Source organism: Giraffa tippelskirchi, chromosome 11 (assembly GCF_054371585.1).
Source record: "Giraffa tippelskirchi isolate mGirTip1 chromosome 11, T2T-mGirTip1v1.2.pri, whole genome shotgun sequence".
NCBI lineage: Eukaryota > Metazoa > Chordata > Mammalia > Artiodactyla > Giraffidae > Giraffa > Giraffa tippelskirchi.
In genome coordinates this window covers 114,573,304-114,588,260 of record NC_137285.1, presented here as the reverse complement: position 1 = coordinate 114,588,260, position 14,957 = coordinate 114,573,304, and the positions used below count along the sequence as shown (strand labels likewise).

General features: G+C 40.8%; 1 long non-coding RNA gene across 2 annotated transcripts in view; it reads right to left on the bottom strand.

Moving 5' to 3' along the window:
• LOC145526742 (uncharacterized) overlaps positions 1–14,957 on the bottom strand; it is a 127,367-nt gene that overhangs the window by 1,801 nt on the left and 110,609 nt on the right. The window contains exon 3 of one of the 2 annotated variants that reach the window (XR_014069138.1): positions 12,185–13,172. The exons of the other annotated variant lie outside the window; for it this stretch is intronic. This is a non-coding gene — a long non-coding RNA (uncharacterized LOC145526742). Of the gene's footprint in view, positions 1–12,184; positions 13,173–14,957 lie in introns of those variants that run through there. 2 annotated transcript variants of the gene reach the window in all.

Sequence of the window (14,957 nt, the reverse complement as noted above, 5' to 3'; positions counted from 1 at the left end):
CCTCTGCAGCAAAGAGCAACGGGCAGCTTCTCAGAGCACCTCAGGCTCTGTGCCAGTTGCTCAAAGTTCTTCTCCTTAAATAAGTGCTTTCTGGGGAAGTTTGGTCAATAACCTTCCCCTGGGATCCCAGGACTCATTAGGTTTTCAGAGGTCAGGCTCGGGGTGAATGCGGGCCTGCCTCTGTCATTTTTCTCATGTACCCTACCCACCCATCTCTACCTTCTCCCATCTGAGATTTGGTTTCCCCTCCATTGTTCACCTTGGTTTTTCTATCCCAGCCAATTTTTCTGGATGCTAAATAAGGTCTTCTGGCTTATGGCCAGTGTTGTAACATAGTAAGAACAAGCAGAGGCCTGAGATCCAGGCTTCAGCCAGATTCAAATCCAGATACTTCTCCTTGCCGCTGAGTTCTAAGGTAACTTTCCTGAGACCCAGTTTCCTCTTTTGTAAAATAGGGACAACAGTTCCCACCTCGTGGTGCTGTTGGTGAATTAAATGAGAGCTTTTGTGTAGGGAGTCTGGTAACCAGGCTGGCGTATCATCAGATACACAACGCATGTCCGTCAGCATCACACCACCTAGCCCACCTAAACAGATTCACTGTGCTCCATATACGTGTCTTGAACTAACCTGAAACAGACATTTTTCAGATTTCTGGGCTGCCCTGGAAGGGTTTTGTCCACCATCCCCATCTCAGTTTTAAAAAAAATCAGAAGCTTGAAAGTTGAGGAGGGACTGGAGGGAGGGCAGTGAAGTAAGCCGGATGCTAGAAGCCCAGATTGCCTTTGGCTCAGTCTAGATTTGAGGGAAACCTGGAATTACTGCGATTTCATCACAGCGGCTGGTCCAAGATAAACCTGCCAGAACTGCTCAGAGGCCAGATCTGGACTGCAGTGATAGCCGGGGCCTGCTGAGAAGCAAGGAGAAACTATTTATCTGACATTTTTTCAACCCCAACCAAGAATTTTCTTTGGCTCAAGACGGTGTTGGGACCGGTTTTCATTTGCATGGAGCTCATTTGAGCCTCCGTGCCTCTGACAGCAGAGACTTCTTAGAAAGACTTCCATTCCCCTGCCTTCCTTCCACATGGGCCTTTCTCCTGATTCAGAAATAATGATTCATCCAGGAAGGCTAATCCCCAGGTCCAGAACCTCACATATAGGTTTTCTCTAATTCAGTTCCACACACAGCCCACACAGCCACACACAGGCCTGGGCAACAGCAAAGATGGCCACCAAGGAGTATCTGCTCTCCTTCCAAACTGGCAGGCTTCATCTAATCGAACGCATGTTAACCAATGTGGCACATTTTAATACATTTTGCTGTTTCAAGCTGTGGCAGAAAATTAGAGTGTGAATCTTCATAACAGCTACTCCTAGAGTAGCTGTCTGTAATTTCTGCATCCTTGACTCGTTTTTGCCAACCAAAGAAAGACTAGTCCATTTATTATGTATCTTGGAGGGGTTTTATGGCAGTCATGTCTGCTTGAAAATACCTCAGTTTTTGCAGTATTATTATGTAGACTGTACACTTTTCAAATAGGCAGATTTGGGGAGTGGTATGAACATTCTAGGAATAGAATAGTGAAGTATTTTTTGAGACAACAGTCCAGAAGGAATCCATTCAGATCAGCATTATCTGCTTCCAACTAGTTACCTTATTCCAAAGACATTGTCCAACCTGTCTTAGGAGTCCACCGTATGTCTTTGGTTCATCATTCTTACTTAAAGCCAAGCTCAAGAATGGTCTTTGCTGCATTGTCATGGCCAAAGATCAGAAACAAATGTTCATCGAAAAGGGACTGGCTAAATTAATTATGATACATGCAGTCAATGGAATGCCAAATAATCATTAGAAACAGAATGATGTAGCAAGAATGAACAAATGTTGTTAGAGACCCATATCCAAGAAATAGATCCTAGTCATACTAGCTACCCCTGGGGAGGAAAACTAGTGCCAGAGGGACAAAGGAAAGGAAGAGGTTTTGTTTTCATCATTTAATTTTTATTTGCTTTGCACTTTGTATCTTGTATTACCCATATAAACAATATTAAAATAATTGATTTTTCCAAAGGTACATTTAGAGTCTTGTCCAAATAAGATGATTGAACTGGCTATATAATTCAATTATAATTACCAGCTTTCTCATCTGCTGAGCGCTTAACCTGTATTCAGTTCAGTTCAGTTCAGTCGCTCAGTCGTGTCCGACTCTTTGCGACCCCATGAATTGCAGCAAGCCAGGCCTCTCTGTCCATCACCAACTCCCAGAGTCTACCCAAACCCATGTCCATCGAGTTGGTGATGCCATCCAACCATCTCATCCTCTGTCGTCCCCTTCTCCTCCCGCCCCCAATCCTACCCAGCATTAGGGTCTTTTCCAATGAGTCAACCCTTCGCATGAGGTGGCCAAAGTATTGGAGTTTCAGCTTCAACATCAGACCTTTCAATGAACACCCAGGATTGATCTCTTTTAGGATGGATTGATTGGGTCTCCTTGCAGTCCAAGGGACTCTCAAGAGTCTTCTCCAACACCACAGTTCAAAAGCATCAATTCTGCGGCACTCAGCTTTCTTCACCGTCCAACTCCCACATCCATACATGACCACTGGAAAAACCATAGCCTTGACTAGATGGACTTTTGTTGGCAAAGTAATGTCTCTGCTTTTAAATATGCTGTCTAGGTTGGCCATAACCTTCCTTCCAAGGAGTAAGCGTCTTTTAATTTCATGGCTGCAGTCACCATCAGCAGTGATTCTGGAGCCCCAAAAAATTAAGTTTGACACTGTTCCCACTGTTTCCCCATCTATTTCCCATGGAGTGATGGGTCCAGATGCCATGATCTTAGTTTTCTGAACGTTGAGCTTTAAGCCAACTTTTTCACTCTCCTCCTTCACCTTCATCAAGAGGCTCTTTAGTTCTTCTTCACTCTCTGCCATAAGGATGGTGTCATCCGCATATCTGAGGTTATTGATATTTCTCCCGGCAATCTTGATTAACCTGTATTAGCCTCTATATTAAAGCTACTTACTACACATTTTATCTGATTTTCCCTTCAAAGCAATCCTATGAAGTAGGTTTTACCATCTTTATTTTTGGAATGAGGACATTGTGACTCAAAGAGTTTTTAAAAGTTGCCTAAGGTTACACAACCCACACAAAACAAATTGGGATTCAAACCTTGGTTGGGCTAACGTTTTCCACTGGCCCCTGGGGACCTCTTACCATCACTCAGTGAGACTGCATCTCCCCCCTCACTCTGTCCTCAGGGGCCTGGCAGGGGGCTTGGCACACAGGAGGTGTCTAAGACCATGCTGAGTGAATGATAAACAGCAAGCAAAACAGTGAGAACAAGACTCAGAGAGAAATTCCCTAAAAGGAATGTTGCACACGTTTGAGCATCTTAGAATTGCAGAATAACATCCCTCATCCCTCTGAGGTTACTTGGAAGACAACAACCTTCATTTGGATGGCTATATTCTGCTGTGTTTGCTGAGGAGAAGAAAAAAAAGATAGTCACGTTGCTTTTAGTCACACCTCACAAAGCCTCATTACTTCAAAACGCCTGTCCACTGGAAGACCATTTCACAAGGAGAACCAGAGAATGTGATTTTCATTAGGCTACCTTTAAAAATACTGTCTTTCAGATGGGGTCATATGAAGAAATAAGTATTTCTCTTTTGTTTTATCTTCTGTTTTTCTTCATGATTGTTGGAAAATTCCAACAAGCTTGGCATTCATTGCAGAGTGAATTTGGGGCCCAAACAGTTAAATATCAGCCAATTTGGCTTCCTTGCTGCCTCCCAGCCAAGGAGATGAATGGAATGTTCATGAGGTCGCTTGGCAGGCATCCACATTCCTATGGGAACGTTGAAGCAGGGAGAGCTTTGGGACACTAAGAGGCAAATGTGTGGGAGTTATGGGGCAAACTGCGAATGATCCAAAGTCTCAGAAAAATGCACAACGTGCCACTGGCCCGAGGATGCTTTGCAGAGGACCAGCTATGTCTCCGCCCTCGCTCACATCCATGACCCGACAAAAAGCACACTGCTCAGTTCTTTCTTACAGCGGCCCAGGAGTGGAATGGTACGGGCCACTTCCCGCACGGCTGCGGATGGGAGCTCATTAAAAGAATTTCATCAGAGCCCCACTTCTTCAGCTGATCTTTATACTCCTTCCTCTTTCTCTCATCTTCAAGAAAATGACTTTAGGGGAGTGTGCCCATCCCCCTCTTCCCTACCTTGCTCATCCTTACAGCTTTCTCTGTCCTTCCTAAAGAGAGGGACTCAAACCCAGTGCATTTTCATCTTCCAGAAGGGCTTCATTGTATCGTTTAAAACTGCTCAAGAGACCAGGTGAGTTCACCAGAATTCTCACATTACAACTCCTTCCAGCTTTTAGGAAAGGCTACATCTGATGGAGGACAATGGTAGAAGTGGGATTTTCCATTTTAAATTAGATACCATGATAGTCACATTCTCCCCCAAAGAGCAGCTCATCAGAAAATGTCTTACTAAATAGTTAGCCAGTGGGAATTTGCTATATGACTCAGAGAGTTCAAACCGGTGCTCTGTGACAACCTAGAGGGGTGGATAGGGTGAGAGGTGGGAAGGAGGTTTAAGAGGGAGGGGACATATGTATACCTGTGGCTGATTCATGTTGGTGTATGGTAGAAATCAACACAATGTCGTAAAGCAATTATCCTTCAATTAAAGAAAAAAGAACATATCTTACTGCCACACTAAAAAGGAAGGTTGAGCCTATGCATTCAGAGACTTCTGCATGTCCCCTAAACATCTCTTGTGCTGGTCATACTGAGAAATGCTCTCTGCTGGAAGCTCTATGCTCTGATTCTCCTTCCCACTATGGTAGCATTGGTACCAGGGAGTGGTAAACCTTTGAGAAGAGTTCTCTGTAGTAGGAACGGTTAAGATAAGACTTTTTTGGAGAAGGACATGGCAACCCACTCCAGTATTCTTGCCTGGAGAATCCCAGGGACTGCGGAGCCTGGTGGGCTGCCGTCTATGGGGTCGCACAGAGTCGGACATGACTGAAACGACTTAGCAGCAGCAGCAGCAGCAGCAGCAACAGAGCCTTTGAGGATTCCTCTCCTATGTTAATATTCATTACTTAATCATTTAGATGGAGAAGGAAATGGCAACCCACTCCAGTATTATTGCCTGGAGAATCCCATGGACAAAGGAGCCTGGTGGGCTACAGTCCATGGGGTCATAAAGAGTTGGACACGACTGAGTGACTAACACACACAATCATTTAGAGGAAAATACTCATGTTTTCACCTCTGGATTTCGTACTGATTTATTTCATCTAGAGTCTTGATTTGCTTTGCTTAGATTTTTTTCTTTCTATGGATTCTCAAATTTTTCCCTTCTTCATTGACTGCCGTAGTATCACTGCTAGTTCCTTCCTCTTACCTTGCTTTGAAAATTCAGGCTTCCATGCCTCTCTGCAAAGAGAGAACTTCAAATTCACCATCGTCTCCTGACTAGTGAACCTCAGGTAATATTGATTTCCCTTCCTAACATTAAGCCCCACCCTGAATGCTGTGTTCTCATGGCAACTGGTCTTTTAGTGTACATCTGTCTGTTTATTCATTCTGGATGGGCAAATATGAGATAAACAAATGTAGCAACATGTTAACTGTAGAATCAAAGAGGTGGGTATATAGCTGTTCACTGTGTAATTCATTCAATCTGTATGTTTGAAAAAATTTTTTAATAAAATTGTGAGAAACGCTATAAAAAAAAAAAAAGATAAGACTTTTTTAATTCTAGCACCATTAGACTAGGATACAGAAAGAATGGAGACACTGGGAGCTCTGGAGTTTATTTTTTTGTTTCATCTTATCTCCAGTGTTTGCAAGAAGACGTCTTTCCATTTCATCTCCAAAGGATAAAAGATAAACAAGTATTGTGTTGGCCAAAAAGTTCGTTCAAGTTTTTTGCAACATCTTATGTTTGTTGTTGTTATCTTACACAAGTAAGCCTCTTAGGAAAGTTTCAAACAATATTAAAGTATATAGAACAATACAGAAGTCTTTCATCACTTACCCAATCATAGATCCTACCTCTGAGATTACCTTTGCTCATACCTGATTTCATGTAATCTGAAATGCCATCGATTGTCAGATGCATGCCCACTTCAGAGATATTAAAAGATGAAAAAAGATGTTGGGTATCTTTCCACATATTTTTCTCAACACTCCACATATCCATAGATTTTTATATGATTATTAGTTTTTATCATTAATAGATTTATTCCAAACACATTGTTCTGCAACTGCCTTCTGAACATTTCTTGGTGCACCTTCTTTTACAGTTAAAGATTTTGTTCCCTTCACAACTGTATCTCCAGTTTTAGAACAGTCTCTGGAATATGGTAGGGAGCCGTTTCCCCCTCCAGGGGATCTTCCTGACCCAGAGATTGAACCCACATCTCTTGTGTCTGCAGCATTGGCAGACAGATTCTTAACCACTGCTCCAACTGGGAGCCCCAAGAAAGAAAGGTTCAACTAATGAATGACCAGCCTCTTTTGTTCTTCTAATGTCTACATGGTCTTCAATAGTATTTATTGAACCTTTCCCCATTAAAGTAACAAGAATGGTTACTTTATTCAAATAGATGGTTTCTTTCCATTTTTTTTGACCTTTACAAATAATACTGAATACCCTGGCTATTGAGTTTGTAGAACAGAAATAGTAATTATCATCATGCTATTATAAGTACTTTACATGCATTAACTTATTTAATATTCACAAAAGCCATCTGAGGTTGGTGTTATTATCATCATTTCCATTTTTCAGATGACAAAACTGAGGGAAAAAAGAGGTTAAATGACTTGCCCCCAAAGTCAGCAGGGAATAAGTTATCAGGCCAGGATTTGGACCCCAGTCAACCTTGCTCCAAAGGCCTGGTTCTTATCACTATGCTCCTTTGTTTGGATAGATATCTTGAAATTGAATTGTTATATATGAGGGGATGAACATTTGAATCCAAAAATGCTGTATCAGTTTAATTCCCTCCCTCATTAAGACTACCTGCTTCCTAACCCCCTTCCCAATAACAGATGCCATCAATTTTTAAATCACTGAAAAATATAGGTAAAAAATAGTATTTCCTCATTCATTAAAGAGTCAGACATGATTGAGTGACTAACACTTTCTTTCCAGGTGTACTGCAACATTAAGCTTGATTTCCATTGATTGTTGGCAAGTTGTATTTTTCCTATAAATTGCCTACTCATTGTCTTTGCCCACTTTTTCTATTGGGTTCTTTGTCTTCGGTTATTGATTTTAGGAACTCTGAATATTATTACAACTGTGGCAAAAAGCTTCATCTAGGCTATTTCTTTGATATAATACAGTGTGTCACACAAAAGTCTTTAAAATCTGATGTAATCAGGTCCATCCGTTTCTTTCTACATATGGCTTCTGGTTTTTGTGTCCTTTCCCACTCACGATGATAAAGGAGTGTATTTCCTTCTTCTAAATTTTTATTTTTAGGTTTAACTCTATCTTCCATCTGGAACCTATTTGGGGATAGAATTTGAGCTCTCTCTTTTTAAGTGGAGACCCAGTGTTCCTATCCCCATTCTTTGATGTGCTATGTTTATCATACATTAAATTTCCACGAATGCAAAGATCTGTTTCTAGACCTTCTGTTTCATTGTCTTCATGGTTTATTCCTGAGCTACAACATGTCTGTAAAGAACAGAGGCACAGTCAGCGCATAATTAATGCCAATTATCTCCTTCATCTCTTGTTATCCTTCCTATATACTTTTTCTTTCCACAGTTCCAATCTATAAATCCATGCCTCTTTAATTTTTCTTATCTATTTATTAATGGAATCTTTCACCCTGAGTTTTAGGGTATAGGTCTGACCATCCTCATCTCTAATCTGAAATGAGACAATGTTGTCACTTAACCAAACCATTCTTATGTAGCATTATATTTGTAAATCCACTTTGTGGATCACTGCCTTGTTGCAGTGAAGGGGCTTGCATAACTAAATGAAGCTATGAGCCATGCTGTGCAGGGCCACCCAAGATGGATGGGTCATAGTGGAGAGTTCTGACAAAATGTGGTCTTCCACTGGAAGAGGAAATGGCAAATCACTCTAGTATTTTTGTCACGAGTATCCCATGAACAATATAAAATGGCAAAAAGATACGACACCAAAAGATGAGCCCCCCCAGGTTGGAAGGTGTCCAATATGCTACTGGAGATGAATGAAGGGTAATTACTAATAGCTCCAGAAAGAATGAAGCAGCTGGGCCAAAGCAGAAATGACACTCAGTTGTGGACGTGTCTGATAGTGAAAGTAAAATCTGATGCTCTAAAGAACAATACTCCATAGGAACCTGGAATCTTAAGTCCATGAATCAAGGTAAACTGGACATGGTCAAACAGGAGATGGCAAGAGTAAACATCGACATCTTAGGAATCAGTGAACGAAAATGGATGGGAAAGGGGGAATTTAATTCAGATGACCATTATATTTACTACTGTGGGCAAGAGTCCCATAGAAGAGTAATCCTCATAATCAACAAAAGAGTTTGAAATTCAGTACTTGGGTGCAACCTCAAAAGGACAGAATGATCTCAGTTCCTTTCAAGACAAATCATTCAACATGTCAGTAATCCAAGTCTATGCCCCAAGCACTGATGCCGAAGAAGCTGAAGTTGAATGGTTCTCTTAAAACCTACAAGATCTTCTAGAACTAACACCAAAAAAAGATGTTCTTTTCATCATAGGACATTGGAATGCAAAAGTAGGAAGAGATGCTGGAGTAACAGGCAAGTTTGGCCTTGGAGTACAAAATGAAGTCAGGCAAAGGCTAACAGAGTTTTGCCAAGAGAATGCACTGGTCATAGCAAACACCTTTTTCCAACAACACAAGAGATGACTCTATACACGGACATCACAAGATGGTCAATACTGAAATCAGACTGATTATATTCTTTGTAGCCAAAGATGGAGAACCTCTACACAGTCAGCAAAAACAAGACTGAGAGCAGACTGTGACTCAGATCATGAACTCCTTATTGCCAAATTCAGACTTAAATTGAAGAAAGTAGGGAAAGCCAGTAGGCCATTCAGGTATGACCTAAATCAAATCCCTTATGATTATATAGTGGAGGTAACGAATAGATTTAAGGGATTAGATCTGGTAAACAGAGTGCCTGAAGAACTATGGACAGAGGTTCATAACACTGTATAGGAGGCAGTGACCAAAACCATCCCAAAGAAAAAGAAATGCAAGAAGGCAGAGTGGTTGTCTGAGGAGGCTTTACAAATAGCTGAGGAAAGAAGAGAAGCAAAAAGCAAGGGAGAAAGGGAAAGACATACCCAGCTGAATGCAGAGTTCCAGAGAATAGCAAGGAGAGATAAGAAGGCCTTCTTCAATGAACAATGCAAAGAAATAGAGGAAAATGATAGAATAGGAAAGACTAGAGCTCTCCTCAAGAAAATTGGAGATATCAAAGGAACATTTCATTCACAGATGGGCTTGAAAAAGGACCAAAATGGTAAGGACATAACAGAGGTAGAAGAGATTAAGAAGAAGTGGCAAGAATACACAGAAGAACTATACAAAAAAAGGTCTTAATGATTGGGATAACCTCAATAGTGTGGTCACTCACCTAGAGCTAGACATCTTGAGGCGGGCCTTAGGAACTCAAGTGGGCCTTAGGAAGCATTACTACAAAAAAATCGAAGAGGTGATAGAATTCCAGCTGAGCTATTTCAAATCCTAAAAGATGATGCTGTTAAAGTGCTACACTCAATATGTCAGCAAATTTGGCAAACTCAGCAGTGGCCACAGGACTGGAAAAGGTTAGTTTTCATTCCAATCCCAAAGAAGGGCAGTGCTAAAGAATGTTCAAACTACTGGACAATTGCACTTATTTGCCATGTTAGTAAGGTTATGCTCAAAATCCTTCAAGCTAGTTTTCAGCAGTACTTGAACTGACAACTTTCAGATGTACAAGCTGGGTTTAGAAAAGGCAGAAGAACCAGAGATCAAATTGCCAAAATTTGTTGGATCATAGAGAAAGCCAGAGAATTGCAGAAAAACATCTACTTCTGCTTCATTGACTACGCTAAAGCCTTTGACTGTGTGGATCATGACAAACTGTGAAAACTTCTTTAAGAGATGGGAATACCAGACCATCTTACCTGTCTCCTGAGAAACCTGTATGCAGGTCAAGAACCACAGTTAGAACCTTACATGAAACAACTGACTGGTTTAAAATTGGGAAAGGAGTATGACAAGGCTGTATATTGTCACTCTGTTTATTTAACGTATATACAGAACACATCATGCGAAATGCCGGGCTGGATGAGTTACAAGCTGGAATCAAGATTGCCATGAGAAATATCAAAAAACCTCAGATATGCAGATGACACCACCCTAGTGGCAGAAAGCAAAGGGGAACTTTCCAGTAGTCACATGCGGATGTGAGAATTGGACCATAAGGAAGGTTGAGTGACGAAAAATTGATGCTTTCGAATTGTCGTGCTGAAAAAGACTCTTGAAATTACCTTGGACAGTAAGGAGATCAAAGCAGTCAATCCTAAAGGAAACCAACCCTGAATACTCATTGGAAGGACTGATGCTGAAGCTGAAGCTCCAATACTCTGGCCACCTGATGGGAAGAGCTGACTCACTGGAAAAGACTCTGATGTTGAGAAAGACTGAAGGCAAAAGGAGAAGGGGGCAGCAAAGGATGAGATAGTTAGATAGCATCACTGACTCTATGGACATGAACTTGGGCAAACTCCAGGAGACAGTAAGGGACAGGGAGGCCTGGCATGCTCCATGGGGTCCCTCTGGGAGTCCATGGGGTCACAGAGTCAGACATGACTTAGCAACTGAACAACAACAAAATAGCTATAAATAACATAGCTTCGTCCCAGTCCCATTAAACCAGCCACTCTCTCCTTATTAATCAGAATAAAAAACAGTTGAATTTCAGGACTTTTCTTGTGGTCCAGAGGTTAGGACTCTGTGCTTCCAATGCAGGAGGCACAAGTTCAATACCTAGTTGGGGACCTAAAATTCCATACGCCATGAAGTGTGGCCAAATTTTTTTTAAGTTTTTGGGATCACTGGATGATTCCCCATGGCCATGTGGCCTGCACAGAATCCCACAGGTATCCTCATCGCCCCCAGGTTCATTGATTCTCATTCAAGGGACCCAGGTTCCACCCCTGCCCCTCTCGTGGGGCTAACTCTGCAAATGAAGGTGACTCTTCTGCCACTATATTCCAGTCCACCTCTAGCCTCCACAGTGTTAATGACACTGTGAGATCTCTCCCAAGTCATGAATAAAAATCTCATATTTGTTCTGCAAGTTACCTATTTTCTACACATTGAAGCTTTACAATTTGGGCCATAATAATCTAGTCTCTATTCCAACTGCTCCTCCATATAACGCAGAATAACATCTGGTTAAAAGCAGTCAGCTCTGTCTGATCCCAGCTGCCCCCTCAACAAGCTCTGCGACCTCAAGCCTCTGTCTACCTCAGCTTCTTCATTTGTAAAAAGAGGGTCATGATGGTAATAAACCCATCTTAAACAGTTGTTGCGAGGCTAAATAAATTAATAATCATAAAGTACTTAGAACAGTGCTTGATTCACAGTAAAGCCCTAGAAGTATTTGCTAAAGTAAGTTAAATGAACCATAAAGCCTTTCCTACATTTTTATTAATCTCTTCTACTCCACATAAGATTTGGTTTATTTACATTTCTCTATCCTTAAATATTTATGTGAAAATATTCTTTAGATATACCAACTAGGCTTGGAGCATATGTGCTTTTTCCCATCATCCATAGATGCCCTGTAGATTTCTGAGACTGATAAACTCACAGAAATAATAGTAGTGAGAGTAACAATAATAATAATAATGAAGTTTGCAAGGTTTACATGAAGAAAACTTCTAAACTCTCCTGAAGAAAATAAAAGATTTGCCTAAGTGAGTAGTAAGACTCACTGTCATAAAGATGTCAATTATTCCTGAATTAATTTGTAAATCAACTCAATAAAAATATGAGTAAGTTTTTCAGAACTAGATAAGGTGATTCTAAAAATTATATGAAAGACAAAAACAAACATAACCTAGAAATTCTAAAAAAAGAAAATAAATGAGGGAACTATGCTTAGCAGATTTTTAAAGTTTTTTTATAAAGCTTCATGTGCTCTTGGTACATGAATTCACAGACTGATGAACAGAAAGAATAAGCAATGAGACTGTAGTGTACCATAAGGGAGACATCTCAAATTAGTGGAGAGAGATGAACTATTCAGTGATGGTATTGGGGCAGTTAGTAGCCATTGTGAAAACCATAGACATTCACTTCTCATCAGCAGTAGTTTAAAATATATATGTGTGTGTGTGTGTGTGTGTGTGTGTGTGTGTAGTGCCAGGCTGGGGTGAAGGGTGGGTTTGCGAGATCTTAGTTCCCCAACCAGAGATTGAACCTGGGCCTTCAGCAGTAAAAGCACGGAGCCCTAACCACTGGACCATTAGGTAATTACCAGCAGTAGTTATATTCTACAAAAAAGCTGCAGATACTGAATTAGTGAATACTGAACCATTTTTGCTAGGAGAAATACAGGATTAGGGTTCTGCCAGCCTCTGGTCACAACATTTTATCAACTGATCAACAAATACCTTGTTTTATGCGCCTTTCTGTTTAAAGATCCCTTATTAATGTACATTGTTGACTCATTAATACGTAATTCACGGCCAGCAGCACTGTAACTCATGCCTGAACAAAGCTTATATAACGCCCATATTTTCTCTGTAAGGTACTATAATTGTAACCTTCTTGTGCCTGAAAACACTAGACGGCACTTCAGTGCTACACTTGGGAGCCGTTTTAAATAGCAAAATTCCCAAGAAACAGTACAGAAATGCAAAATGTGGTGCTAAATAGACCACAAAAAGAACACTCATTTCCAGTACCAGAGCTGAAACAAGAAGGCAGAGCATCATCGTGGTCAACCTCAGCTGAAAACATGCATGTGACAGGAAATTCCAATATTCGTCACTCCTTGTATGTCCACAAATGACAGCAAAAGCATGGTGAGTATTGATTTTGGAGTAACGAACATATTTTAGCAAGCAGGTGAATTTGTAAGTGCAGAATCTGTGAATAATGAGGATAGATGTAGTTAGAACCATATCTCACACTGCATACCAGAATAAATTCTAAAGCATCAAATCTTGAAATGTTAAATGATAATTATAAAGTATTAGATAAAATAGTAGACAATTTTCTTTATAACCTTGGAATGGAAAATTTTCTAATCAAAACACAAAATCGAAAAGCCACAAATAAAATTGTTTAATTTTGACTCCTGTAAAAAACAAAAAACAACTTGAAGACAAAAAAAGAACTACTCTAACATAAGTCATCTTTCAGGATTTGAAATAGCTCAACTGGAATTCCATCACCTCCACTAGCTTTGTTCGTAGTGATGCTTTCTAAGGCCCACTTGACTTCACATTCCAGGATGTCTGGCTCTAGGTGAGTGACCACACCATCGTGATTATCTGGGTCGTGAAGATCTTTTTTGTACAGTTCTTCTGTGTATTCTTGCCATCTCTTCTTAATATCTTCTGCTTCTGTTAGGTCCATACCATTTCTGTCCTTTATCAAGCCTATCTTTGCATGAAATGTTCCTTTGGTATCTCTAATTTTCTTGAAGAGATCTCTAGTCTTTCCCAATCTGTTGTTTTCCTCTATTTCTTTGCATTGATCGCTGAGGAAGGCTTGTTATCTCTCCTTGCTATTCTTTGGAACTCTGCATTCAGATGGGAATATCTTTCCTTTTCTCCTTTGCTTTTCGTTTCTCTTCTCTTCCCTTCCCAGCTATCTGTAAGGCCTCCTCAGACGGCCATTAGTGCTGCACTCGATATGCCAGCAAATTTGGAAAACTCAGCAGTGGCCACAGGACTGGAAAAGGTCAGTTTTCGTTCCAATCCCAAAGAAAGGCAATGCCAAAGAATGCTCAAACTACCGCACAATTGCACTCATCTCACATGCTAGTAAAGTAATGCTCAAAATTCTCCAAGCCAGGCTTCAGCAATACGTGAACCGTGAACTTCCAGATGTTCAAGCTGGTTTTAGAAAAGGCAGAGGAACCAGAGATCAAATTGCCAACATCCGCTGGATCATCGAAAAAGCAAGAGAGTTCCAGAAGAACATCTATTTCTGCTTCATTGACTATGCCAAAGCCTTTGACTGTGTGGATCACAATACACTGTGGAAAATTCTGAAAGAGATGGGAATACCAGACCATCTGACCTGTCTCTTGAGAAACCTGTATGCAGGTCAGGAAGCAACAGTTAAAACTGGACATGGAACAACAGACTGGTTCCAAATAGGAAAAGGAGTACGTCAAGGCTGTATATTGTCACCCTGCTTATTTAACTTATATGCAGAGTACATCATGAGAAACGCTGGGCTGGAAGAAACACAAGCTGGAATCAGGATTGCCGGGAGAAATATCAATAACCTCAGATATGCAGATGACACCACCCTTATGGCAGAAAGTGAAGAAGAACTAAAGAGCCTCTTGATGAAAGTGAAAGAGGAGAGTGAAAAAGTTGGCTTAAAGCTCAACGTTCAGAAAACTAAGATCGTGGCATCTGGTCCCATCACTTCGTGGGAAATAGATGGGGAAACAGTGGAAACAGTGTCAGACTTTATTTTTTTGGGCTCCAAAATCACTGCTGATGGTGATTGCAGCCATGAAATTAAAAGACGCTTACTCCTTGGAAGGAAGGTTATGGCCAACCTAGATAGCATATTTAAAAGCAGAGACATCACTTTGCCAACAAAAGTCCGTCTAGTCAAGGCTATAGTTTTTCCATTGGTCATGTATGGATGTGAGAGTTGGACGGTGAAGAAAACTGAGCGCCGAAGAAT